At 47.1% G+C, this 26,910-nt stretch overlaps 1 protein-coding gene across 2 annotated transcripts in view; it reads right to left on the bottom strand.

The window, feature by feature from the left end:
* The window catches only part of FAM135B (family with sequence similarity 135 member B), a 184,939-nt gene extending 178,885 nt beyond the window's left edge, over window positions 1-6,054 (bottom strand). For both annotated transcript variants that reach the window (XM_081071184.1, XM_081071185.1), the window contains exon 1: window positions 5,638-6,054. The gene's annotated coding sequence lies outside the window, so the exon portion shown is untranslated. The remainder of the gene's footprint in view (window positions 1-5,637) is intronic.
* Window positions 6,055-26,910: the final 20,856 nt, after the last annotated feature.

Genomic DNA, 26,910 nt, shown 5'->3' with positions numbered 1-26,910 from the left:
ACCTTACTCCAACCCTTCACTTTCAGCCTGTGTATGTCTTTTGATCTGAGGTGAGTCTCTTGTATACAGCATATACAAGGGTCTTGCTTCCTTATCCACTCAGCCACCCTGTGTCTCTTGATTGGAGCATTTAATCCATTTACATTTAAAGTGATTATTGATAGGTACATAGTATTTGCCATTTTTTAAATTTGTAGTTAGATTGTTTTCATCTTTCTTCTATTTACAGAAGTCCTTTTAGTATTTCTTGCAATGCTGGCTTGGTGCTAATAAATTCCTTCAGTTTATTCTTTTCTGGGAAGCTTTTTATCTCTCCATCAACTTTAAATGATAGCCTTGCTGGATAAAGCAATCTGGGTTGTAGGCCTTTGTTTTCCATCACTTTGAGTATCTCCTGCCACTCCCTCCTGGCCTTCAATGTTTCTGTAGAAAAGTCATTTGATAGTCTTATGGGAGTTCCCTTGTATGTAACCCTCTGTCTTTCTCTTGCTGCTTTTAAGATTCTCTCTTTGTCTTTAAGCTTTGCCATTTTAACTATAATGTGTCTTGGTGTGGACCTATTTGGGTTTATCCTGGTTGGAACACTCTGCGCTTCCTGGGCTTGTATGTTGGTTTCCTTCATCAGGTTAGGGGAAGTTTTCGGACATTATTACTTCAAATATATTCTCAATCCCTTGCTTCCTCTCTTCACCTTCTGGTATTCCTATGATGCGAATGTTGTTGCGCTTGATGTTATCCCAGAGGTCTCTTAAACCATCTTCATTGTTTTTTATTCTTTTTTCTTTCTGTTGTTCTGTTTGGGTGATCTCTGCTAACTTGTCATCTAAGTCGCTGATTTGATCCTCTGCTTCATCTAACCTGCTGGTAATTCCTTCAAGTGAGTTCTTAATTTCGGTAATTGTGTTCTTTAGTTCTAACTGGTTGTTCGTTATGATTTCTACATCCTTCTTTATGTCTTCTCTAAGCTCCTTAAACATTCTTATCACCAGTTTTCTGAACTCTGTCTCTGACAGGTTGGTTACCTCTGCTTCATTTGGTTCCAGTTGCAGAGGTTTCTTCTGTTCTTTTATTTGGGACATGTTTCTTTGTCTCCCCCTTCTGACTGACTCTCTGTGTTTGCTTCGATGTGTTAGGTAGACCCCCTAGAGTTCTCAGTTCTTGCTGGGTTATCTTATGCAGTATGTGTCCTTTATATTTGACTTGCACTACTTCGTTCTTCTCCTCTGCATGTGCTCCAAAGGTGACTCTTGTGTTGTGTATATTGTCCTGTTCAAGAAGAACTTTAATTGCTTTTTGCTTGTGAGTAGGTGGGTTTAACTCCTAGGCTGACTAGTTGTGAGACTTGGCTCTGCCCACCGCAGGGTGTTCTGCTGGGTGAGGGTTGACTACTTGAATGAGGTTTGGCCTCTATGGGCTCTTGTGTCTGCAGAGAATTCCCTCTGGGTGTGTGACAAACCCAGTAGTACTCTGGTTTGGTCTGGAGTTGGTTTCTGGATATGCTGAATCTTGTGCCTCTTAAGCTGGGCCCTGGTAGGGCAGTTTCAGAACAAAGCAAATCACCAAGCACAACAACAACGAATAAAAAAAAATCAAGTACATTCACATGTAAAAACTACCGACAAGCCCCACTCAACACAGGCAAATATATCAAAGAAATAAAGACAAAACAAAACAAAACAAAACAAACAAACAAAAAAACAAGAAAAACAAAAAAAACAAAAAGAAACAAAAAAATCAACAAAACAAAAAGCAACAAAAACAGCAACAAAACAAAACAAAACAAAAAGAAAAAGAAAAAAAAGAGAAACAAAAAAGATACAAAGCAAAGCAAAACAAGAAGCAGCAACAGTCTTGGCTTAAGCCCACCAAGTAATCTCCAGGTTGTCCTCTGTGGTGCCAAATAGTCCCCTGCCTATTTCACAGGCAGCGCCGGTCACCTGGTGCCCAGAGTGAAATTGGGACTGTAGATTTAAATGTGAGGGGCTGAGGGGTCTGGATGACAGTTTTTAGAGAGTCAGTGCAGTTTCTGCCCTTGCCTGCACATATGCACGCTGAGAGTGGCACCACCAGCCCTGTGTCTAGTACTCCTGAGCCTTAGGACACGTCGTCCGTGTGTGGGGGGGAGGAGGCAGGCAGGAGATTTTTCAGCTGCTGAAAGCCAGAAGCTGCCTCTGCTGTTTCTCCCTGCTGATCTCAGGGAGTGCCTCCGCAGTTGCCCTTGCCCCGCCCCAGGCCAGCCAGAAAGGGTGGGGAATGGGGATGGAGACAGTGGGGACTGTACTTCTACCTCATAATTATTAGTCTCAGGCAGGGCTGTTTCCCAGTAAAGTGGCACCCCCCCAGTTGTGCATTCACCAGAGCATGGTGGGTGGACATTGTCTACTGCGGACCTCAGGGTGTCCTCGTCCGAATGCTGGGAGGGAAGTGTCCCTCATTTCATTGGAAGACATTTGTCAGGGTTGGCTTAGGGGACAAGATGGACAGCAAGGGAGCAGCGTGCCCCTGAACAGGAAGCCCACCCTTCGACCAGCAGCTGCAGAGGGACTTACCCCGGGCTGAGGTCATTTTGTTCATTTGAAACAGTGTTATTCCATTATTGAAGACTTCTGGTATTAACGCTTCTATGTGCTTGGAGAAACTTTGTCTGCATGCTTACTGAGTACCAGGAATTCCGCAAAGCGTTTGGGGCTATAAATGTGGCACAGCCCCTGTATCATGGGACTTACCATCTTGCAGACGAGACAACCAAAAAAATATAAAAAACAGTAAACAAGCACTTCTGTCATAATATTTCCAACAGTGATAAAGGAAGTCAAGTGTCCTGGGTCTGGGTCCCCTTAAAACCAGGATTCAGATCTAGGTTTGCTTAACCCAATCTACCTGCTTTCCCACTATACTGGAAGCTGAAATCAAGCAAAGGAATTAAAGGAAGAAAAGTACATTTTAAGTTTAAAATATTCCATCAGATGTTTTCAGCAAATGTTACATGAAGGCCATTCAACACAGATTAGTTATTCTAAAGTACCCAACTTGAAAAATTAAAGAGAGAGAGAGAGACTTTTAAGGCAAAGTATGTATTTCAGTTCTCCACTCTGCATCAGTGGATTGGTCCTAACAACACCTGAGAGCGCAGGGAGCACCTTCCGGCTGTGCACACAGTCTGAGACACAGGCAGGCAGCCAGGTCAGCCCTTGGGCAAGCCGGGCCCGGTGTGGGTAAGGCTCTTTCACTCATTCAACCACCACTCATGTGGCAGTCGCTGTACCAGGTGCTGGGGCCACAGCCATGGTGGGACAGGCCTAGGTGCCTGCCCTCATAAAACATGAACTCTAAAGAGGGGACAGGCACATGTGCAAGCAACGTCCACATGACACAGCACAGGCTGTCACAGAACAGGTCCAAAGTGCTACGGAAGCAGAGAATGGGGGGCCCAGGAAGGCTTCCCAGAGGAAGGGGCATTTGAGTTGGGTCATAAAGGAAAGTGGGAAGTGACTTTACGTCACTCTTTATGTGGACTCTCGGCAGAGATCCACGGGAGCACAAGCAGGGGTACAAAAGAGCAGGGCATAGTGGAAGCCCAGAAACTGTGGGCCCCCCTGGCAATGACATCAAGCTGCAAGCATTCAGTCAAACCGGGCAAACATTAAGCAAACCCCTGGCATTACGGAGCAGCGTTGGATGAAGTTGAATCTTGCCTACAAGGAGCTCACAGTGTACCCAACATATAAGTCCCCACTATGTGCAAACCCCGTTTACACTATTAAATGCTTAGCCCAACCCCATGGTGAGCAGACCTCAATGTTCCCAAACTAGATGAGTGCTGCCTCTGATGGCAAAGCCCTTGACCTTCACTATTTGTAAGAGAGGACGGTGACATGCTGTGTTTTCCTCTTTAAAGACCTCTTTAGATTTCCCTGAGTGTATCTTGGTCTAGATTACAGTGTTTCAACTGTGAGTCACGGACCAATATTTTTACTCCCGTTTCATAGCTGATGTCTGTTTAAGGATTTGCTGATCTGAGGAAAGGAGCTTCTTTAGAAACGAACGATAATTCCTTTTATTAGCACAGCATGTTAGGTTTTGACAAGCCCTTCCCTACCCAACCTCTCCATCATCCCACTCAATTGTCACCGGAATCTGGTAGGCTGCAAGAACTGCTAACATCCCCATTCCACAGATGAAAGGAGTCTTGGTGAGGTAACACCAGTCAAGGTCACACAGCAAGTATACAAGGAGATCAGAACTCAAATCCATGTTTGCTGACTCCCAAGTCCTATCCTTTCTCTACACCTTACCATCTGCTGGAATACAACAACATCATCCTCATTTTGCCACGAATCTCAGATGAAATGCTGGTCAAATCACATTCCCTCAGGCAACGTAACTACAGCATAAATTAAAAGCCCAATTAAAGAACACAACCTTTTAACTGGACTTATTGTTGTCCCTTGAGGCCAGGGTATAAAGAGAAAGCCCTAGAAAAGTCAATGGCTGCCCATCCTGGAAATTACCCAGAGACCCACTTCCCTGTATGCAAGAGCCTTTAGACCCAAATCCTTCACCTAACTTTATCTCCCTTCTCTATGTTCTTCTGGGGCCCGGGCACCTGCTGAGCTGGGTCTGGAATGATGCCCAAACCTCTGCCCCTTTCTCTGGCCTGCAGGCGAGGTTAACCATTCATCATTCTGTGTGGACAGCCCAGGTACCTCCTGGCGCTGACACATCTCTAATGTCAAGCACATCAAAACCTGATGGAGAGCAATGCCTCCCTAGTTCAAACAGAGAACTGAAGCGGAATTCTCTGGCTGTCTGAAAGTGGGGTAGTTTGCCAATGGCTGGAGCCCTGGGGGTGGCCAAGGGGACGAAGGGTGTTATTATACTCCCTGCAGTCTTGTTGTGCTGGCAATAGTGGGGGTGGAGAGAGCTAGAAATGAGGTGAGGAGAAAGGCAGGGGGCATCGGATTGCTAGTGTATACTGTTATTTCTATTCCCACCCCACCCCCAATAGTCAAATACAATTAGGAAAAGCTCCCGGCATTGCCCTGGGTCCCACAACGGCAAGAGTTACTCCTTCCCTTGTCTATGTAGCCCTTCCATCTGCTGGGTTTGAAGCTGACCTTACAGATCAAAGGCTGGTGTGCGCTCTGGTCCCTTTCCATGTCATATCTGAACTGCAGCACACACACACACACCTCCACTGTCCCCAGCCAAGCCACAGCAAGAATAGGTCTCTGGATCAGCCTGGTTCACCCAGAATTGCTCCTACTGTCCCCTTCACCCCGACATGGTCTTTTCGGGAACCTGGCCGTGGTTCAGGGGCTCAGAGGACCGGCTTGGTCTGGTTGTGCTCCCTCAGCCTCCACGGGGGGCGATTCTGCGGGGACCACCTCATTCACCCAGCGTCTCCCCACCTGTCACATCGGATTTCCCCTCTTGCCCTCTCAAGACCTGCCCAGGTGTGCCGGGAGACTAAAGAATAGAGAGGTTGGGGGACACAGGAGGAGATTAACCACATTTCGCGGCGGAATCCCTGTTAAGTAATAGAAAGCCATCCAACTAGCAACCAGGCTTCCAGAAACGTCACTGCCACAGAGGAGAGAGTTTGGCAGCTGCCGACCCCGGAGCGCTCTCACCTACCTGTCTCCCACTGCAGGGCTCCCCTCTGTCACTCCTCAGGCCACTGCTCCCGGGTCCCTCTTGCTCGTCTGGTCACCTTCTCCAGCCGCCGACACTTGCAGCGGCGGCGGGCGGACCGCGGAGCCCGGGCCCCTGAGAGCTGGGTCTCACTCCGGTCCCGGGGGGCGGCGAGGCTGCCTGGAGGAGGAGCGAGAGGATGCGAGGATGCTGCCTTCGCCGCCGCCGCCGCCGCGGTGCTGATGCGGTTGCTATGGTTATGGAACTCCGCCGCTGCCCCCTCTCAGCGCAACAGCTGCCCGGCCGCGGCCCCCGGGCAGCCCCCGCCAACCCGGCCGAGAGGCAGGGTGGTAAATAGGGCGACGGGCGTTCGCACAAGGGACACGACCGGCCGGCTGCGCGCGCCTGCCTGCGGGCTCCGCTCAGCTCGCGGCCGCGCTGCCCCCCCCCCCAGCCCCGCCGGGACCCCGCGCAGCGCACAGCGCGCCCTCGCGGCCTGCAGAGCCCCCGGCCGCTGCCCGAGCCCCGCGGGCCGGCAGCTCCCGCCTCCCAGCTGGGCCTGGCGCGGCCAGTCACGACGGAGGCCTGGGGGGCGGGGGGGGGGGCGGGGGGGCGGGCTGCCCGGAGGCCAAACCCCGCGCGCTCGCCCGCCCGGCCTGTCGGGGGCGCCAGCGGCCCGGCCCGACGCCCAGGGGCCCGGCCAACCCCCCCCCCCGGCCAGCCCCCCCCCCACCCCCCCTCACCACCCCCCCCTCCCCCCCGGGCCGTGAGCATGCTCACACGCTGCCTCGGGGGCCGGACGTGCCCTCCGGAGTTGGAGATGGGGATGCGGGGGAAAGCAAAGGGTCCTTTCCGGACGCCCGGGGGAGGCGAGGTCACCCTCCCCCCCCGTGGGGGAGGGACGGGAAACTTTTAAGAGGGGCCCAGAGGCAACCCCGTAGGTGTCTGAGAAAGAGTTCAAGCCCTAAACTATCTATGCCTCCAATACAGTCAGCAGTGCCCCGTCGACCAACGAACCCGTCTTTTGCTGGTCACCTACTTCGTGCTGGACTTTGGGGGTTCAGAGACGTGTAAGCTTCGGTCCATAGCGAAGAGCAGATGGAGGAGGGTTAGCAGGACCCCCATCTAGCGAGCATCCTTCACCAGGCACAGGGAGCCTTCCCCAGTTCTCCCCTCACCGTCACGAGGTCTCCTGGCACTCCTGTTCCCATGAGCAAACAGCCTCAGTGGGGAGGGGGGTTGGGGACCAGTGCTCCATGCAGGGGACGGGGCTGTACCAACTCACAGCCCAATAAGTACGCAGATTACAATCAAGCAAATTGGCAATTGGTGTGACCAGCAGCTGAACTCATTGGGGGTGGGGTGGGGGAAGTAGTCAGGGAAAAACACCTGAAAGAAGGGATAAGAACAAGAAAGGGGGCAGGTGGAGGGTGAGGGAGGATATTCCTTCCAGGAGAGGACATGATTTGTGTGTCAGGACCCAGGGGTCTTCCCCACCTTGGCAATCACCAGTCCATGATGGCCACCGTGACACCCATCAATCATCCAGCTGGGGCAATGCCCTCTGGACCCAGATTCCCTCTCCCCTCCTGGTGGGCTGGCTCCATGCAATGCCCAGCTCCAAACTGGTACATTCTCAGCCCCACAAGGTGAGGCTCTGAAAAGCTGGGGGCTGCAGGAGGTCTGGAAGGCAAGGCCCCTGCCACTTCCCAGGGTGGGCGGAACCTATTGAAAAGCAGAAATAACCTTCCACTGTTACCTCCCTTCACAGAAAATGCCCCACCATCCATAGAATCACACGAGTCAGAAACCTAAATATCATCTGAGGCTTTGGGTCCCTCTGCCTCATCCTCTCTACCACTCTCTGCTCCCAATCACCTAATTAAATGCCAGCTTCTGCCAATTCCACACACAAACAGCTTTGGCCAGTCGGCTATCACAGGGGCCCCACAAGAGAGGCAGTGAGCCACGGTGTTTAGAGAAACAGGTGGGATCTTACCTTTATGTTTTGAAGGGAGCAGCAAGGACAGGGGGACACTGGATCTGACACAGGTGCAGAGCCTGACTGAGCCAGGGTTCTGGTATAGCTGGAAGGTGACACCCCATCTAAAGGAGCTGAGCACTGGGCGGTCCAGCTCAGCAGGGTTTGTCCCTGGCCCAGTTTAGTTCTGGGGGAACGAGGGTGCCCTCCCTCTCTGGGCCACAGGGACAAAGTCTGTTCATGTCGGACACAGAATCAGCAAAGTGGGCCAGCATTTCCGTGCATCTTTGTAGCAGGCAGGTTTTCAATGGTGACATCCTGTGGCAACAAGAAGCAACTGTCATGAAATGCTTATGTGCCTCTGCCTGCTCCAGGAGATGGGTGTCCCCTTGGGACTGGGTAAGCCCCCATTGTTTCAGGACAACTGGGAGGCGTGAGGTTCCCCCTGAGAGAGACTTCACTTCCTGCTGATGGAAGAACACAGACGGGGCAGCATGCCTGGCCTTGAAATCTGGCTTTGCTACTCTCTTACTATGTGCCCTTTAAGATACAACTTGACCTGATTGTATCTCAAATTCCCCTTCTGTAAACTGGGGATGATAATAAAACACCTCATGGGTTTGTGGTGAAGATTAAATGGATTAAAACTTAGAACCCTGCCTCATGTAGAGAAGGGCTATGTATGTGTGAGCTATTATTATTTTTTAAATATTGGAATGAATTGGAGAAATAGAAAAGGTGCTTGCGGTGCCATGCTTATCAGTTGTCGTTTCTATCCAAGTTGGCTCTGAAACTTCTAACCGTGACCCACAGCAACCTGTGATGGCGGCAATAAAATAAAACAAAATAGGTTCTTATTGATGTCACTGGATTTCAGAGTTTATGTTGACATAGCCTCGGGAAGCAGATTATGACTAATGTAAGTGGAGACACAGATTTCCCAGCCACTAGATAATCACCCTCAGGACCATACTGACCGTTTAGATGGTCGCACCCAGAGACAGGAGCTGTTATTGTCTGATTTTTTTTCCCAGATGAGGAAACTGAGGCATAGCAAGCTAATAGGACAGGACTTCTCAAGCTAGAAAGGGGCAGAGCCAGGCTTCAACCTGAAGCAGTGGTCCCGGGGTCTGCACACATGGCTTCTACTCTGTTGGTTCGCAGACTCGGGAGCTTCCTGGGTGAAATCTGAAACTGGCCCCAGATATGGGGGGCAGGGACAGACGGAAGAGAGCTGCAGGCCACTCCAGATCCAGACGGTGAGGGTGGTGGTGGCAGGTTATATAAGCAAGGGCACTTGCGTGCAAAGCTTGTCATGGGCGGTCACAAGACGAGTAGATCTCTGAACTTGCCCGCCAAAATCTTAAAGTTAATACAGAGGCCAAAACAGGGTTCAGCCACGTACGCCGTCCAGATGGTCTCCTCACCACATCAGTCTCTAAAGGCTGCATTCTGGGAAACTGATCCCACTGTGGAGACGGACGGCAGGGCATACATTCCAAGGACAGGGGTGAGGGGGTGGGGAGGTGGGGACCTCCCTTTGCCGGGGTCTAGCTCAAGGATCACCCAGTGATCACATCCTCTCAATGACCTAAGAAGTATCACGAAAGGCCTGTTTGAGGAATGACTGATGGAATTCCAGGCGGAGGATTTATGTTTACTTCTCACACTTGATGATGTTCTTACTTTAGTGCTGGGAAAAGCTAGATTCGCTACTGAAAAAAAAAAGAAGTGAGTTGGTAACAAATAAATCATTTGTGTCTTTGAGAATGTCAGCAACTTTGGGGGAAAAAAGGAGGGGCCTACTGAGTTGACAGTATGATGACATTAACAAATAAACGCCCTTTACTAAGTTGTAAAATAATGATACCATTTTTCAACTCAAAAAAGGAGATAGATTTTATATATACATACATATATATATATATAATTTATCTCCATCATTTTAAGTTGGTGAATCATTAAATGAAATGACTACAGTAGCACCACTTTGGGGACAGATTCTTCCTTTTATAAAGGACGCTGTCTTGGGAGTGGGCCAGGGTATTCTCACTTCTCCTAATCGAAGTGTTTGGGACTTCAATATCATTCCTGTCTGCAGAAATTCCAGGCTCCATGCCAAGGCCTTCCCTTGGTGAATTATAAATAGGAAGAATTTATCTTGAGCATGTTCCATGCCCCTTTTCTCTGAGCCTCGTTTCCTCCTCTGCATAATAAGATAGGAACACTGCCCCTTGTGGGGTGGTCTGGGGAATTAAATGTCCCCAGAGTATGCAGGGGCACAGCATGGTCTGGCACCGATCAGGGACCACCCCTCCCAGATTCCTGCAGTCTTGCATTGTCTCCTCGGACACAAGTACCAGACAGCTCATCTTCATCCTCAGGGTCCCTGGAGGGATGGAAAAGGCTCAGTGACCAGGTGGTAGCCTCCTGAGAATAATAAAGTCAGGGAACCACGAGCCTTGCTTGGAGGTCTGCATCTGCCAGGAGTGAGCTCACTGACTTTGGGAACATCTCCCTGACCCTTTGAGCCTCAGTTTCCTCTTCTCTACAACGGACAGGTCTTACAAGAAGAGCACAAAGGTCCCTTCTAATTTTGACACCTTCTGAGTCACCAGACCTGCACTCCATTCCTTCCATACCTTTGTGTCTTGCATGAAAAAGTGCAAGTTCAATGCAAAACTCAGCTCAGATACATTTTTTATTTGGTATCAGTGCTTTCTGCCTTCATTGAATGTACTTTCTACAGAGTAAGCATACGTATTCATAAAAATAATAGTAATCACACAAAACTAAACTGGGCACACCCAACCCAGTTTAAGGAAAAGAATGGTACCCACCCCTCTGAGGTATCCAGTGTGTCTTTTCCTGGTCCTGACTCCCTTGCTTGCCCCCACGGGTTGGCATTACTCTGAATTCTGTGTTATGAAGTCCCACACTTTCTTTGTGTCTTACCACATATGTGTATCTCTTAAAATGCGTTCGTTATTTTAGTAATAGGAATTAAATTATATGTATTCTTCTGAGACCTGTGTTTTATTCTCATATTTTTGAGAGTCAGTCATGTTGATGCTATAAATTCATTCATTTTCACTGCTGTATACCATCACTTAAGGATAAAGTAGAACTCGTTTAAGGAATTCTATTGAGGGATATGAGGGCCGTTTCCTCTGTGTGTGTGTTTGTACATGACTGCCAAGAAGGACATTATGAATATTCATGAACTCATGAATAATTATAACTAGCCATGTATGCACCTCCTGGTACACCTGTGCCAGTTTTTCTCTATTCAGGAGGACGGTTGCTGAGTTACAGGGTACGTACACGGTCCAATTTACTGGGTAGAAGCCTATTATTTTTCAAAATGATTGCATCATCTTACATTCATACGGTATCGGCAGAAGACACAAGTTCCCAAGTTCTAACAGCTGGTAAGTTCAGACTCCGATTTTGCCAACCTGATGGGTTACAAATGGGTTCTCATTCAGAACTGGACTGAGTTTGCACTTTTCTGATTACTGATCATATTCAGATCTCTGTGTTTACTGGTCATTCGTGTTTCCTGGTCTCCGAAATGCTTGCAATTTCGCAGATTGTTATTATTGGCTCATTTACCTTTTCCTTATCGGTTTATACAAATCCTTTATATAGTTGCAGCATCTCTTCAGTTTTGTCTGTCCACATTTCTATGGTGTCTCCTGATGAGATCTTTTTTGTACTGATGTCAAGTTTACATATTTTGTCTTTATCGTTGCTCTTTTTTCCATGTGCTTTAGGACACTTCTCTATCTTGAGGCCACTGAGATCCTCTCTTACATTGTTATTGCTTAAACTGTAAGTCTTCGCTTTTTACCTTTGAGTCTTCCACCCAATTCCCTGACCGTATTCATTGTCCCAACCATTGTCCCGGAAATCTGCCATGCCCACTCTGCTGTCCGTCAAGTGACATCCACGCAGGGTACTGGCTCCTGGCTCCCTACTTGCTCCATTGATATAGTTTTTCCCTCTTATCAACAATATGCTGCTGCTTATAATTCTGTAGTTTGACAATAAACTTTGCCATCTCGTAGGCTAATGCCACACACATCGTTCTTCTTCAGTTTGGCAGCTGTTCTTGACAACACAAGATTCTAGGTGTCTGAAAAGAATGGGACGAAGATTCCTTTCATTATTTCAACTTTAGAGTAGGCTTTGTTAAGTTCCATGACAACAGCACTTAAGAGTTTTTAATTGGACTTGCACTGAATTCATAGAACAGCTTGGAAGTAATTGACCTATTTAGGGAAATGGCTGTACATTTATTTCGGTCTTCTAATGCAATAAAATTTTATAATTTTTTTATTTAAGCTAAAACTACTTGCAAATAGTATGTTAGATTTAGACCTAGGTACCATTTATATCTCTCTTACTAGTTTGAATGTATCCCTTTGTAAAACACATTTTCTAACCGTTGAAAATAGTTAGAAATGCAACTGATCTTAGCATTGGTTTTCATTGGCCAAATCCCTATAATCTATTACTAATTCAAATGTTTTGTTGATTGAGTCTTTTTGTTTCTTACGTACAAACCAAATGTTGAGTTATCTGTGAATAATGGTAGTTGCAATTCTTCCATTTCATATTTTATAAAAATGATTTCCCTTTCATGTCATAGTTTTCTGGTTGAGCCCTCCTGCAGAACATTGGATAGAGGAAATGATACTTAGCAGTCTTGACTTAATTTTTATTTTGAAGAGAATGCTTTTAAACAATTCAATATTGTATACACCATACCATTATTTTATCTGTGGATATTTATTAATTACCAATATAAGGGAGTTTTCTTTTACACGTATATTAGTCAAGGTTTTGAATAATAAATGGTTACTGAAATTTTATCAATTTTTTTTCTATGTCTATTAGGATAAGGGAGAGACTTTTCTCTTCGCTTCTGTTCATAGAATAAGTTACATTAGTGCATTCCATAATGTAGATGTAAATTTGCATTCCTGGAATAAACTCCAGTTGGTCACAATGTACCACCTTTTTATATGCTGTTCTCTTCAGAATGCCAATGTTTTATTCAGAATTATTTCATTATGTTCATTAACGAGATCTGAATATAAATTTCCTTTACCAGCCTATTTTGGTCATAGAATCAAGGTTATTCCACTCTCTGAAAGTAAGTTGTGCCATCTCCCATTTTTCATTTCTTTGAAATATTTTGTATAATATTAACAATATCTGGTTTTGTTTTGTTTTTTTTTTTTTGTGTGTGTGTGTGTGTGTGTGTGTTTTGTTTTGTTTTTGTTTTTGTTTTAGTATTTAACTGTAAAATCATTAGGGGGCTAACATCTTCTCTGTGGGAGGTGTTTATGGGAAGAATTTAATTATTGATTCAGTTGCTAAATGGCAGAGTTATTGGGCGAAACCCCAGGGATGGAGGAGGAATGTTTTTTTCAAGATGGAGCCTGTTTATAAACTGAAAGCACCTTAAAGGGTGAGACTGAAGATAAAGGAGAGAAAGAGAAGGGAGTAGAGGGGGGGTTGCCGAAGGGCAAGAGGAGGTGAATGCAATGCCTAGTGGGGGGTTAGACAGACCCATGGAGCTGGCTCTGTTCCTCAGAGACAGGATGAGAAATAAGGGAAGACTGGGGACATTTAAAAGTGATAGAGGGCTGAAAGCAGAAGGCGCTCTTGCCTGCTGAGCTTTATTTGCTCTGGGAAGTCCGAGGTAGGCTAGCCAGCCTAGAGAGGAAGAGCTGGAAATAGGCCTAGGAAAATAGGATGATTGATGGAGGACAAGGAGAATAGGTGTTGGCTTCATGGGACAGGTCACTGAGCAGGGGTCTGGATTCCAGAGGGGCCATAGCAGGACTGGAAGGAAAGGAGCTCAGAGGTCATTGAATTCAGGGCAATTACAGAAAGTTGGTTGAAGAGATGGATCATGATAGACCGGAAGAGAGTGAGAGAACTGGGCAATGGAGAGATCTGTGCAGTTAAAAAAGGAAGTGTAGTCAGAGTGGGAGGGAAAGAGGAATCTGAAAGACGTGCTGTGATCAGAAAGAACAGGTCTGCTTTCTGCTCATCAGGGCAGAGTGTCCCAGGTTTGGGGTTGGGTTAAGGTTAGAGTCAATCCTGGTGACATCAAGGGACTTCACGGTGAGAGGAGTGGGGCGAGGGCCTTCAGGAACCAACGGCCCTGACAGAGGGTTAAGGCCTTGCCCCTACCTTTGCCCTGAAGAGGGTTAAGGAATTGCATACATGATGTGATTTACCGCTCCCAGGGGATAATGAGGTGGGTCATAACAATATCTCCAATTTACAGATGGCAAGCGGGTGCTCAGAGCGGTGAGGCACCATCTCATCCTGGACATTTCTCAGATGGCATTTGAATCCAGGTCTTTGTGACCCCAGAGTCTTTACACTTAACCTGCAGGAATTTGGGTGAGTCCTCCCCGGGACATCGACTCTCCCAGAGTAACAGCGGACTAGTAGAGAGAGAGACTCTGAGCCAGCAAATGCCTGAGTGAGTAGTGGCGGGTGAGCCAAACACTTGCCGAGGATTTGGGGAACCCCAGGTCTATGCCTTCTCCTGGATCCAACTCAGGTGGGTTCTTTAACAATGAGTAAAGCTGGGGATCTTCAATCTCTGTGGACTCTGCATCAGAGCAGCATGTGTGGTCTTCGAAGGCGGTTGTGTCTTGCACATTTGCACACATACATTGTAAGAGTCTCCCTTTCTCTTTCCTATTCACCCTCCCTCTAAAAAACAAAGCAAAACACCAGGTCTCCTGTTCTTGGTTCTGGATGCCGTCAGTTCCCAGTATTGGTAAGAGAACTGAGTGGGGCATCACATTTTGTGTCTTTCCTCATCCGCCTCGCTACCCTGTGACTCAGATGTGTCCCCATTTGACACTCAACAAAACTCGAGCACAGAGATGAAGAGATTTCACTAGCACAAAAATCCCTGGCAAGTGTGGAGCTTTTTGAAACAAGAAATCCTTCAGTGCATGATTTTGTAGCCATGATCTCCTCTTGATTTATTCTCACCCAGGTCTCCTGGACAAGACAAGTCCTGCTATCTGCATTGGCAGAGAAATGGGGCTCCTGGATGTCAGCCTTATAACCAGTCAACGCTGCAGCTGGCACTAAGCCCCCCTCTTTTGTCCTGCTTTCTTGTGATCTTTTCACGAGGACCATGGTACGTCTTCTAGAACTGGAGACAAAGAGCCAAGCTCCAGGCTTGAAAGTCAGGTGGCACCTGGTGAATTTCATCAGTTTGGCACAGGGATCCTGGAGACATTGCTGAGCTTGGCATTCACAGGGGCTCCCTGTGTCCTGAAACACCTTCTCTACAAGGGACAACTGAGGGACACCAGTGGGTGCTGCAGAAGGCAGGCCATGGTCAGGGGACACTGATCTGCTAACCCAGCCTGTGTGAAATGGCCTGGGCTCCATTCCAGTTGCCTGCTTTCCAGCTGCATGCTCGTGAGTAGGACCTGGACCTCTCTGTGCCTCAGTGTCTCCAATATTCGCAGCAATATTCCTACTGTACAGGGTTGTTGTGACTAATGTTCCTCAAACATAAGCATTCTGTCATCGTCACAATAACAATGATTGGTATCTTTGTTGTTATTTAAACACATGTGAAAAGTGAGGGCCAGAGACATCAAGAGAACTTCCAGCTTCCTCCACTGAAGTCACAGTCACGATTCTGGTTTGTTGGTTTGTTTGGTTTCCTTTTTTGTGTGTGTTCACCTGGCATCCCCTCTCTCCTGTGAGGATAAATTGTGGCTATATGAGTAAAGCACTGTTTTCGTCTGCTAGGGTTGACGTAACAAAGTACCTCAGCTTTGGTAGTGTAACCAGCAAAAATTTATTTCCTCTCAGTTCCGGAGGCCGGAAGTTCTCAATGCAGGTGTCGGCAGAGTTGGCTTCTTCAGAGGCCTCACTCCTTGACTTGTAGGCGGCCACCTTCTCCCGATGTCCTCATGTGCTCTCCCCTCTTTCCGTGACTGTGTCCTTCTATCTCCTGACCTATGGAGACCACTCAGGCTGGACTAGGGCCCACCCCTGTGATCTCATTGTCACCTGATCATCTCTTTCGAGACCTTACCTCCCAATACAGTTCCATTCTGAGGCACTGGGAGTTGGGATTTCAACATAAGAATTTTGGAGGAGAGGGCATAATTCAACCCACAATGGGTACCTACCAGATTCTGACACAGAGAAGATGCTCAGAAAATACTGTTATCTCTAGAGTGTGATGAAATTCCAAGATTGAAAATGTGTAATGTCCACTGCAGAAGTCCCTCATCCTTGGCGCTTTGCAGACCTCCTCTGTAGAGAGGAAGTCACACGGTTCTAGCAGCCTGCTGTGCCCACAGGACACTTCTGGGGAAGAGAACCCAGTGGCTTCACCTGCACAGAGCTGCTGTGGCTCCAGCCATGAGCACAGACTGTGGCCAGTCGTCAGAATAGAGAAAAATGTGAACTAGGGATGGGCATGTGGGCACCGAACCCCACATCGTTCCATCCATCCTTCCGTCCATCCATCCATCCTTCCTTCCATCCTTCCATCCATCCACCCGTCCATCCGTCCATCCATCCATCCATCCATCCTTCCTTCCATCCTTCCATCCACCCGTCCATCCGTCCATCCATCCATCCATCCTTCCTTCCATCCTTCCATCCATCCACCCATCTACCCATCCGTCCATCCATCCATCCATCCATCCTTCCTTCCATCCCTCCATCCATCCACCCGTCCATCCGTCCATCCATCCATCCTTCCTTCCATCCTTCCATCCATCCACCCATCCACCCATCTGTCCATCCACCCACTCTAGGGCAAACAATTTACCTCCCCTATGTTGGCTTCCTCCCTAAGACACTTGGGTTCCACCAGAAGCTGGGGGGAGGGTTGGAAACTTGCCAATGCAGAGGGAGGGGGTGCTGGGACTGAGGAGCAGCACTTTCTTCACAGCCAGCTCTGCTTTACACTGAGACCTGCGAGCATGTCTCAGAACAAGTAGGGAGCAGTGACTGCTGCATTGCAGCAGGTTGGGGAACAGCAGCCCAGAGCAGCAGCAGGATTAGAACCAATGCGCCATGCTGGGCAATGCCAGGTGACTTCTGAGTCAGACTCTGTGCTGGCGTTCAGAAGACAGTGGCTCAATGATGAGGGTCTCGGAAGCAGGGGTGGTGTGACAGTGAGAACGGACCTGTGTCAAGCCCTGTACAAGTCTCGGACCCCTGCTTCACTGGTCCTGTGCAACCTTCTCATTTATCCTGAGGAAAGAGCTGCATCTTGGGGAGACCATGCGCCCAGGACACCGGGAGGCTGAGCCCTGACCAGGACGCCCATTCCCACCTCTCTCCCCAGGACCTCACTGCTGTGCCACTCACTGGCTTTGTGGCCTCCAGGCAATTGCTCAACCCCTGTCCTCAGTTACAGCATCTGCGCATTATCTGTCTTTCAGGGTCTTTTAAGCAACAAAAGAACCAACAGATGTGGAACCACTTGAGCAAGTGTCCACTCCCCGCTCGCGTGACCTGTGATTTCCCTTCTCCAAGCAGGGATCCCACTTGCCCGCTTCATTTGGCAGAAACCCAAACCATCCCACAAGCAACAGCTTTCACATAAACGTGTCTTTGGAAGCCATAAAGACTCTAATGAAGAGTTTGATGTCTAACAGAAAATGCACACCATCTCTTCCGATGTAAAAGTAATTTACTAACTTCCCACATAAAGGATGCTTTTCATTTCAATGGAGAAGAAATCTTAATAATAGATGATTGCTTTATGAATATGAACATTATATATGCGTTGCATAACCAACCATTTAATTGACACATCATGGCATCCCCCGTGGAGTGTGTGGAACAGATTTAAAACCAGTGACCGATTATTCCAGAACTTCTTTTGGAAAACAACAGACCTGCTACGCAGCTGAGGGTGTTACGGAAATTTCAAATTCAAATCCTCCATCACTTATTAAGCACCTGCTGTATGCAAAGAGAGATTGTTGCAGAGTTTACAATCTCCGGGGAGATACTCCCCAGCCCCACTACGAAGGTCAATATTCATGAGATTCATGCACAGTTATTATAATACAATCAGCATTAAAATCAATAGGGGAAGAGGCTGTTTACAGGGATGAGAAAATTACAAAAAACAAAAACAGGTTTTAAGACTCAACGTGAGAAGCACTGTAAACACGTGTTCTCATCTACGTCTCAGCCCAGTACTGACGGGATCATCAGCTCCATCTTACATGAGAAACCAACTAGGTGGGCTCACCGCCCCTCCACAGACGTTCGAGAACCAAGAACGGACTCACCTGGATCCCTTATTGCTTCATAGCACGCAGCCTCTGAGGTGAGGTGCCGAAAAGAAATGTTCAAAGGTCCCATGTAGGAACAACCTGGGGGGTGGGGGGCATGGCAGGAGGTGCTCCAGGGCGACCCTGAGGACAGCAGGCTTCCGGCTGGGAGCAGCGGGACGGGAGCGAAGTGGCCCCTATGGAGGCGGCCAGTGAGGGGCAGGTCCCTGCAGTGTCAGGCGGGCGGCTGTACCTGTGTGTGCCGGAAAGGTGGATGGCAAGGCCAGCGCACCACAGAGCGCTTCCAGGAACACCTCTTTTCTGGCAGGGGGCGCTGAGCCCAGGAGTGAGACGCTCTGAGCCCACACATACCCTTAGGACCGCGTAGGAGACAAAGCACAGCAGACCCCGCAGCAGGAGGCCCCTTAGCCGGCTGTTTCACTCACACCCGGAGTGAGGGCAGGAGGGCAAAGGGGCCGGGCTTATTAACTCAGGAGAAATGACCGGGCGCCGCCATGGGCTGCATGGGGGCATGGCAGTTAAAGCCAAGGAGGAGTGAAAGGGACTCTGACAAACCAGGACCTGCCTTCTGGCCACAGTGAGGCTGCCAGGTGCAGCAAACAGACAAGGACGCTGTTTGAATTTCAGGTAAACAAAAAGTCATGTTTTAGTATAAGTATGCCTCCAAGAGTCATAAAAGCACGGGAAACACCGAGACAAACACGTGTCTGAAATTCAAATTGAACTGGGTGGCCTCATCAGGTGACCCTACACAGAGGGACACAAACCCTAGTGTCCCAGTGATTTCCCTACAGAAGGGGCTCCAAGCACTGTGGAACCACGGCCCCCACCACCCCCAGCAGGCTTGGCTGCAGGGGAGCTGCACAGACCCCAAAACAGAGCTACTAACACCCAGTCTGCACAATCAGTACTGGCTTGGCCCTGAACCTGAGCGGCGGCCATGGACCCAGCAGGAATACCGAGGGCAGGGCAGGAGTGGACAGCAGGGTTCAAGGAAGGGACACCAACTCCATGTCATTGCTTGAACTGTATTCAGCAAAGGGCGCAGACACGAGAAGACTCTGGGAAGGGAAAGCCAGCAGCCTTTTCTCCCTGGTATTGTCTTCCCTTCCTCCCATTCAGTATATACGGACTGACTTCCTAGGGTGTACAGGGCACTGTGACCTGCAGTTATAAAGATGAAAACGCTACGGCCCCAGGAGGCAGCCTCATGTACTGGGCTCCGTATGCCGGCTTTGCGTTTACAAGTTGTCTGATCTTTCATGGGCCCTCAGTTTCTTCATCTGGAAAATGGGTAGACTAGTGCCTCCCTGCAAAATGGTTGAAGGATTCATTTAAATGAAGTAAGTATAAAATACTTACCAAAAGCTAGTTGCTCCCCGCCTCTGACCCCATCCATATTTTCTATTCATGGGGAACAACTGATGGTCTCAGAATCAGAGTGAGCGGGTGATACAAGGTTTGAGGGGCCCAGAGGAAGGAGCAAGTTCTTAGCAGGAGAGGGCATTCAGCTGTGTCTTGAAGAAGGAATAAGGCGTGCTAGACATGGGCTTGAAAAATTGTAACCTGCCCAGATGACTCCTAAAGCCACACTCTCCACCCTCAATAACCCCATTCAGTGCAGGACATCTGCTTGAGTTCTCGAACCCCCAGGAAGGCACCAGCCTGAAGCTTCAGGGAGCATTCTGCAGCCACCCAGAGAAATCACACCTGAGACTGAAGGGAGACGTAGTGACATCGCTCAACCCCTTGCACTATGTCTGAAGCCAGAGCCACCCCTGGACGTACCCATTCCATCACCCAGTAAAGGCTGCTTTTTGCTTAAGCTAGTCTGGTTCAAGGCTTTGTCACTAGCAATTACACAGCTCCCACACTAAAGGACAGTTCACATTAATTTCTCACACACTGGGTGTTGCCTCTGCTACCTGATAAATAAAAGATACAGGTTAGTGAAAAGCCTCAATCAATCCCTATTAAAATTTAAGTGGTCCTTTCCTCAAGAAGTTGTTAGCTGTCTACTGGGACCTGCATCTCAAATGAGGCACTTCCATTTGAGATTGATTTTGAAAGTGGAAACTTCTGCCGATATTAGAATGTGATAAAACAACAAATATCGTGGTTACGATACTAGTCAATTTCCTTTAAAAACTGCTGACATTCCTGCAGATCACCAATGAGTTCTAGACTGTAGCAAAATCATATGGATATGACGCCCTTACCTGCATAAATATTTGGAGATTCCAACTGAACTCAAAATGCAGATTGCAATTTTTGATAAGCTGCCTCTTCCTTTGTATTCTTGAAACATTTCTGAGTTAGCATCAGTAAGACTTTTCTTCACATCTAGGACACAAAAACATTAGTTCAACTCCCTTATTGTCTAAGGATTGTAGGAATATACAATATTTGTATTTACATAAGTACCTTTTTATCTCGATAAACTAATCAGAATAGAGTGGCTTTAATTCAAGAGACTTTACAATCCCATTCATTAATAGCCTCTAGACAAAAGAAGGCATCACCCACTCACATAATGATAATCAAAGGCCTTTTTTGTATTACAGACACATAGGCATAAAGACAAGCGAGCTCTGAGCTTTAATTATGGCACAGGCCGAGAGACGCAGAAACACATAAGCTCACGGATTCAGGTCAGTTCTCTACTCAGATCAGTTCTCCTTCCCAGTGGGCTCCAAAGGCTTAATTTGATCTGAGCTCAAGTAAACACACAGATAAACACACACAAACAAAATGACTAAAAACTGGATTCTGTGTCATCTCTCACCCAACAGAGAAGAGATCGCTATTTTCCATCCGTCTGTTTACAGAGGTCACCAAATGGTCAAATCCTAAAACCAAACTACCAATCATTGCTGCCACCAACAGGAAATCACTTTACCAGCTGTCAGTGAACCAAAAACAAAATCCAAGTAGAAGAGAGGAATACAACAAAGGGTGGGCAGTTCTGTGGCTGCTTAGAATTCCCGTCTGTAAGCCAAGAGGACATGCACGTGGGCTGAAGATGATGTTCTTTCTGGAAACAGTTTCCCTGGCTTTGTCAGGTGAGTCCACAGGGCGTCTCAGTGGATGACTTCCAGACTGAAAAAGGTTATGATTTTCACAAAGGTAAAACCATCGCTGTCATACAAATGTAATGGAAGCATATGTCAAATAGTTTAGGTAACTTCTCAGTGAGCACACCGTAACATGTTACTGTTGGTTCCGTTAATTGCTGTACTTGGAAGGTACACTGACAAATAGTAACTTGCCTGGGTGGCGTCTGTCCTAAGGGTGGAATATGGGCGTGGCTTTAGGCATTCTCTATACTAAGTAATTTTATGGCATCCATTTTAGGGAAAATCAAAGTGTGCGTATGCGTGTAAGTGTATGGCAGGGTGAGCGTGTGTGTGTGTGTGTGTGTGTGTGTGTGTGTGTAAGCACAAGGTCCCAAGGCGACAGATGAGAGGTGGCACCCTATTGTACCAGTTTTTGCAGTTTCACACCATAAGGAGATATTAAACAGTTTTGTGAGAGTCTGGCATTGAAGTGCTAAATTCCTTAAGGCCAGGTGAAGTATTAGAAAACCAAAATAAACCATTTGCAAAGGAAAAGCATTTCTTCTTGGCTGTCTCCTCAATAAAATGCTGTCATAAGACCAGGGTGCCAGGCGGGGTAGGGGGTCCCCGCCTTCAAATTTTACTTTTCATCAGGAGTTTCCTGGCCTTCCTCTTTGATGGGGTCCAGATTTACCTGGACTCCTCCCACAGGTAACCATACCCCTTCTCTTCCTCCTGCACCCAAGGAGCTGACTGCGTTTGCATTTCTGTGACTAAAAGAGAACATTCAAGTGTGTATTTACAGACCAATACGCTCTGACTCAAGTGATTTTTCAGAGGATGGATGAGAAATAGCTGATGACTTTCTTGCTTAAAACGCAAAACAATAACATTTCCTGCCATACCTGTCATCCTCTGTCACAGTCAAAAGTCATTATTATTACAAGTACCCAATGTAAAATAATTGCAGAAAATTTTAAAAATAATAATGCCAATAAATATATCCGAACGCATTGGCCCCTGTAACTGGGAACCAACCCAGACAAGATGACCCTGGTTTGGTTCTTCCATTGCTACCTGATCACATTCATCAGAGAGACGATCCACGTGTGGGGGCCAAATGGTCCCCAGGGAGTCCTGCCTGAAATAAATCGTCCACATGAGCAATACAGCTGGTTAGTGCTCTGCAGGGTAATGATGCCATAACCTTTGGGTTATCTTTTCCACTGGACAGAAATTATTTCCATCATGACTAGAGAAAATTGACAAGTGGACAGGAAATGTCACCCAGAAAGGTCAAATTCCAAAATGAAACAGAGATAAATTCCCCTAGATAATGAAATAAGCCTCGGTGCACTTGTTAAACAATGCCTCACTGTGACACCGAAGAATCTGCTGCACTCTTAAACGTATTTTCAAGTTCTGGGTATGGTTTTCTTACCAAATATAACGTGGCAACGGAGAAGTCTAAAAACAGTGAAAAGGATAGAGGAACTTATTCAGAGTAGAATAGTAAGATTTTGGATGAATCTAGTAGTGACCTTTATTTACTTTTCACTAGCTAGTTCTAATAGTAAAAATAATGCTTTCAAATAATGTTTACATGTTAAGGTAAAGTGAGCAATTCACATATGTTGACTAATTTATTATAAGATCAGTGAGTTTAGGTTGTAGGCTGATTATCACAAGGAGGAATGGCAAATCTAGCCTTTTCTGACAAGTGTGGCTTATAGGAAATAAATTCTCTACAACAAAAATTCTAACAATTATGGTTTCATTAAAAAAATGCTTATAGTTTAAAAGTTACAAGTCAATAGCTCTGAAGATAATTTTAAAATGAAATCTTGGAATATTACAGAAAGTTCTTTCTCTCCTTCTCCCCTTTGAGGCCCCAGGCCCCATCCCATCCCTGAGCTCAGGACGGCATATGAGCCTTATCTGCCTGACTTGTGCTTGGGTCTCATGTTCTTATGGGGCCCCTTCTATGTACATAATTAAAGCTGTTTTTCTCCTGTTAATCTGTTTTATGTTAATTTGGTTATTAGACTATCCAGAGGACCTAGAAAGGTAGAAGAACAAGGTTTCTTTCCCTACAGAGAAAGCACTGGAAGAGTTCAAGGCTGGTTGGGCTACACCAGTGAGGACTCAGTGCAGCGGTCCGGGTGGGGATGGGGGGATGGATCAGTATGGGGGTGGCAGACGGAGCTAAGTGGCTACCTTGAGGGTGTGACATGCTGAGGATGTACATGGAGCAGACAAGGAAGAGTACTGAGTAACAGGGTGGGACTGGTGAGTGCCGGGAAGAACTCAGCCTCTGACAGGCTGCTTTGGATTGCAAAGGAAAGTTCACATAAAAATCCAAATTTGTGTCTTTTCTTGAAAAATCAGACGTTAACGTTTGCATGGCAGCCCCCCCTTAGCAGCTACCTGCTGGAGCTGACCAGTGGCTGAGTGTTAGACTGGAAATACCGGCTGCGTCACCATCCCTACACCACCCCACTCTATTGCATCACTTACCTCTACGCTCACCCCCTTGCCTAGCCCTGTAAATGATCAGGTCTCTCCTAGCTGCCAAAACATGACTTCCAAAAGTGAAAATGGCTCTTATGCGAATGTAAAATGAACACGTGTCTAATACATATTTAACTCATCAATATGGAAACCAGTCAGATTGGAAGGCTAGTCCAAAGGAGAATTCAAGAAGCAGAAAAAATAATACATAAATACATACACACATCCTAACAATCTTATTTCATATGTGTATGCATGTGTGTGTGTGTGTGTGCGCGCGCGCGCGCGCGCGAGCAATGTATTCCCTATGAAGTAAATGTGTTAAATTAGAGACAAAACTAGTTAACGTCATATAGGTCAATTCAACTGTAAACTTTGTGGCTGTCTTCCTTACTAGGAAGAAATCATTTACACTTCTTGTGGGCAAAACCCTACAAATGAACATTCAACTTCAGAGCGTGTACCGTAATCAACAATGAATAATAGTAAGTCCAAGAAAACATCCTCTAGGGAATGAAATACTGCCTGGGTTGCCTGTTAGGCAATGCTCCAACATGACATTGAAAGGGCATGCAGTCATCCTTTGCTGACTTCTAAATATTGGAAGATTGTCTTCTTGATATACTCCTGGTTTGGGTGAGATTTGATGGACAGGGTTGTATTCAGACAGGACTTCTTTTGAAATCCACCCAGAAGGTTGCAACTGCTTGCTTTAAAGGTACATTATTCTGCCATTCGTTCTCTTAGTTTTCTGAGAAAATACAAGTAAATTTTGACTATTTGGTTAGGAAGCTCAACTCACTGCCGTTATTTCTAATCAGGTTTTCAGCTAGCACTCCCTCTTTACCCACTTAAAATAATGCATTTCAATTAAGCTACTTTACTCTGTGAATGAAAATTGAGGCCCTGGGGTCAGCTGAAATTGCATCATTTGCCAGCTTCTCCATTTCTCTGAATAACGATTGGTCCAATCTCTGCTTGGTCATTTGTTGTTCAGTTTTCCTTTGAGACCAACAGCAAGTGGCAGTGTTTAAGCACAATGACTACAGTGGAAAATGGACACAATTATCCCAATAATTTGGGCAAAAAGGAAAACAACAATTGAGTGGAAAATAAGGCGTGGTTCAGCAGACACGATACAAATGGCTCTCTTCAGTCAAACCCATCCTCCTAATGATTTATTTTATGGATTCTCTCTAGTGGGTTCAGTCGTCAGGGATGTTATTGTACACGACCTGTGCGTTAGTTCAATGTCTATAGGCTCAGGAATAGATTCCGGCGGAGTCTGTGCCAATCTCAGTGGAGTGGATGAGACTGTGACTTCATTGGACAGACCCCGCCGTAATCCCAGCCCCACTGCCTACGTACGGGCCACAGCACTCGGGCAGAGCTCTGTACCTCCGCTCCTCGCTCTGTCCAATGCGGAATGCAGTGCTGACGCTCCAGGGCATCACGAGGAGGAGATGAAATTCTTTACAGCAAGCATTGGGTCCACATCCCGCAAGGACCCAGTGAGTGCACTCCCACACCCTGTCCCGTCTGTGTGCTGGGGTGTGGGGCTCACAGAGGGTGGCGTATGGATGTGGAGTGTGGTGAGAGGTATTTCCAAACTGTCCTGAAATTGAGGAACCTTTCGAGTACTTGTCACACATGTAAGGAAGCGTACCCCACCCCAGACCCGTAAGTCAGATTCTCCATAGGACAGGCTTGGGGCTCAGAGGACACTCAGTCTATAGGACACTTCATGGAAGAGATCGTCTTGAGTCTCTGAATGAAAGAGACCGATCTAATCTCCAAGCTCTGGGTAAACTGAACAACAGGCGTTTCAAACAAGCTATTCGCCTCCTTTGCAGAGCTGTTTCTTCAAACAAATCTGAATTGGAAGTGGAATACGGGAAACAGATAAAGTGGGGCCATCTGGTTTGAATCAGAGGGTGAGTGGGAGTTTTTTGGGGGGCTAAACGTGTTGTAATAAACAGAATAATGCCCCTCTCATAAAGGGGCCCACATCCTGACTCCCAGAACACGTGAATAGGTTACCACGCATGACCACACGGACATTGCAAACGTGATTAGATTAAGGATGGGAGATTACTCTGGATAACCTGGGTGGGCCCAGGTTCTTCGGTGGCAGGATAATCAGAGTCCGAGCAGTTGTTAGGACAGAAGCAGAGGTTGGATTGATGAAGGATGATGAGCCAAGAAATGCAGACCTTTAGAATCTGGATAAGCCAAGGAAACAGACTGTCCCTGGAGCCACCAAAGGAAACCCAGCTATACTGACCCGGTTTAGACTCTGAAATGCAGAACGGTGAGGGACTGAGTTTGTGTTGTCATAAGCCACTACGTTTGTGGTAATTTGTTACAGCAGCAACAGGAAACTACTGTCTATGCTCACACACGCCTCTAGTCACAGCTCAAAGCCGTTAAGTTAAATGGGAGGCATTCTGTGGCTGGTGTCAGGAGAAGGTCCCCTGCGCTCAGATCCAATTAAATGGAGGGCAAAACTGGGCAGGGTCACAGTGGGTCAGGCCATCAACACACCTAAGTGCTAGCTCAGCCCCCCCCCCCCCAGGCAGCATCAGCAGTGGGTAACAATAGGACAATGACAATATGACCTGCCACCTACTAGGGTGCTGCCTAACATTACAGAGGTTGTGACCTGCACAGCTCCAGGCGCCCCTCTCATGTGGTCCATCACAATCAGTGGGAACCGCTGGAACTGGGTCATTTCCTACTTATGTGACCGTGCATGGGAATGTCAGCAGCAACAGCAGCACTGCTGGGCATGGGGGATGCGACGATGGGTGACAGAAGACCCAACAACATCCTCGTTCCGTCAGACCGTGTCCTCTTCTCCAGGCACATACGAACACAAGCTGAGAGTGGAAATGTAAACAAAAGAAAAAAGTAAGTAGATTCTCAGGTATGAGACCAGGAAATAATCTAGTTTAAGCTCATAATTACCTCACCAACAATGGGTAGATATTGAACGTGCGTCTATTATGCACCAGACACTGTGCTGGCCCGATACCACGTGGCATTTGTAAGCCATGCTGTGACATCTGGGGATCTTGTTCTTGGTGTAATGCGAAGTCCTTGGAAGATTTTCAGCAGGTGAGTGACATTGTCTGGTTTATTTTTTGTAAAGATCACAGGTATGGAAAACAGGCCAAGAGGGATAAAGAGACTGTCTTTGGGTAGCACAGTGAGCGAGAGCCAAACCCAGGCCAGAGGGCAAAGCAATTTCAAATGGAGAAAAATTAAAAAAAAAAAATTAAGTAAAATTAAATAAATACATGGATGGTGGATGAATGGATGGATGGTGGATGAATGGATGGGTGGATGGATGATGGGTGGATGGGTATTGGATAGATGGATATTGGATGGATGGATGGTG

This window comes from Rhinolophus hipposideros (genome assembly GCF_964194185.1).
Source record: "Rhinolophus hipposideros genome assembly, chromosome: 13".
Classification (NCBI taxonomy): domain Eukaryota; kingdom Metazoa; phylum Chordata; class Mammalia; order Chiroptera; family Rhinolophidae; genus Rhinolophus; species Rhinolophus hipposideros.
Note: the sequence above shows the minus strand (reverse complement) of the source record. Positions and strands in the feature narration are given on the sequence as shown.